We start from the raw sequence: 2819 nt of genomic DNA on the forward strand, positions 1-2819 counted from the left end.
CCCTCTTCCAGTACTCTTATTCTCAGAGCTATGGGGGAGGTCTCCTGTCTCGTCCAACAGCCAGGCACGTGATCTTCAAACCAGATAGGTGAAATGCCCAAATCATTTCATTTCATTCCTCGCATGCTGCATCAGTAGAATACTTTGTTTTTTCCTAATCAATAGTGTTGTGGGGTTTGTGTTGAACTACTGAAAGTAACGTTAAGGCTACTCAAGCATAATCATCAAAGTGAGGAAATTACGAGCAGAGGTTGAAACACAACCTTAACTACTAAATTATGCATATGTATGACATCACATATGACATCAGCAATCACATCACTGATGACATAACTAACCTCATGACAAATGCTCTCCGAAGACTGGCCATAGGAACATAACACTGGGAAAATGTTCACCATAACTTGCTCCCCAAGCATCTGGTAGTTGATCAGTGTAATACAGATGGAGTAAACAGTCCTTACACATCAGTAATAGTGATTACAGCCAATTATCAAATTATTATGGATGAAAGGTGAAAGAAAGAGAAAAATAAGTATCAGCTGTGAAACATGATTTTAAAATAGACATTACATAAAAACAGCAAATGGTATGAACTCAACAAATGTATTTATATAATTAGCATACTAAATGTATTGTCATTATAACTGTTCCACCAATTACTTTTGGACATGAAAGAAACAAAGTCTCAGTATATGGAATTATGACATAAAACATTTGCAAACTTTTAACTTTGAAAACACAAATTATTTTTAAAGATTAGCAAAGATTTAACACAATACTCTTAAAAAGATTAAAAAGAACATTACAATGGAAAAAAAAAAACATTTAAATTAAATAAACACACAAACTATTTTTTTATGAAGATATACATACACTGGAAATGGTATTGTTTAGCCATACAAACTTGTACTGCACTCAGACAATCAAAGAAAGAAGATATCAGATATAACAGACATTTTAATGTCAAATTTGTAAATAAAAAATGATAAATATAATGATATATCATATAAAGTAACTGAAGTATCTTACCTTCTGTTACTTATGGGAGATAGCAAATACAGATTAAATGTCTGTGCATTGTATTTCAACCATGGTTATATTTCTTCAATGAGTAGTAGCACAAAGATGGATCCCCTTCCCAATTTTTTTTAAGAACGCACATTTTAGTAGACCCACCCAGGTTATGTTCCTATGGCCAGTCTTCAGGGAGCATTTGTCATGTGATTAGTTATGTCATCAGTGATGTGATTGCGGATATAATATGTGATGTCATACATATGCATAGCATCAACCTTAACTCGCAATTTCCTCTCTTTTGAGGGTTTTGCTTGAGTAACCTAAACCTTAACGGAGGCAGAGGAAATGGAACCAGTGCCATCACCGGAACCACATGCTTCAGACAAGGGGGAGGAGGTGAGAGCTGTACTGCCACCACAGCCCCAACCTCCACCCCTGAGAGCTCATCTGCTGCAAAGTGAGGCGGTCAAGCAACCCGTACTCCCAAACACCTTGCCAGAGTGCCTGGACCTCCAGCTGCTGGACCAAGAGATCAGGCCGGAATACCATCAGGCACAGTCCCTCGTCTGGTCTCCTGCTCTGCTTCCCCTGAAACCCCAGACATTGTGTCGTTGTAGACAGACATCGCTTGTGCTCCCCCTGCCTGTTGCTGTGCTCCCCCTGGCAGCTCAGAGGTCGCTCCACCTGGAACAAGCCTAGAGCGTCTGTCTGTTGCTGCCCCCATCAGCTCACCGGCATGCACACCTGTCTCCCCTGTCACCCTGTTTGGGTCCCTCGTTGCCAGGTTGCTGTCCCGGCCCTGAAGCGCCGTTGGGACCAATCCATCCTCAAGCCTACCTAAAGGATCGGGAGAACATAGGACTCTATGGACTTGAGGGTGGGTGGCCTTGGAATGGATGATCAGAGCTATGCACTTAAGGGGGAGGATGTGTAACACGGCAGGGAGGGGGTTAATATCCTCCCTGCCAAAAACATGTGCATATGCATGTTTTGTTTATTATTTTATTGTTTAATTATCACCCGCACCTGGTAGGTATTATATATTAGTGCCAGGTGCAGGGTTTTTAAGGTGAGCATTCAGTCTGCTTGGGGCTGCTGAGTAGAAGGAAGAAGAAGGTGCCCTCTGTTTTTGAGCAGTGGTGTAAATATTGTAAGCCTTGTGTTAAACCTGTGTGGTTATTTGTTATCTACTAGTGGATCTGAATTCATTAGCCTGTACATAAAACTAAATCTGAATGGCATTGCATACAATATGTGACAAAATATAAAGTGCATTGAAGACGTACTGTATCTCTTAAACTCTATCTAAATCTATTTGTCCGTAATCATTTTTTAGATGTCAGCTTTGCCCTAAACCTTTATTTGGACAGACATGAAAAAAAAAAAAAAAAAAAAAAAAAAAAAAAAGAAAAAAAACCCAACAAAACTGTCAAAGCACACTACAGAATAAATGACATAGTGCAGTACATCATAATGCATGCAGGTTGTTTGAGCCCAAGGACTTTATTTTTTTCAGCTGTCACAAACTCCTTATTGGTACTCCAACTTATCATAACCCACACCACTATTTATCTCATTACCATCTCCACTGGACTTCCATTACTTCTTTACCCCCAATCTCTTTGGGGGGGGAATGAATACAAGAGGTGACACATGATTACATCTAACGTTTGCTTAAGTACAAAACAATAATTCAGTCTCTTTCTGCTCTACAATGTAGGAGGTTTTGAAAGTTATACTCAAGGTACATTTATTAGAGTTAAAATTAAAGATTACTTGTGTTTTGTTGTTTTACTTTG

This window comes from Polyodon spathula, chromosome 3 (assembly GCF_017654505.1).
Source record: "Polyodon spathula isolate WHYD16114869_AA chromosome 3, ASM1765450v1, whole genome shotgun sequence".
Taxonomy (NCBI): Eukaryota; Metazoa; Chordata; class Actinopteri; order Acipenseriformes; family Polyodontidae; genus Polyodon; species Polyodon spathula.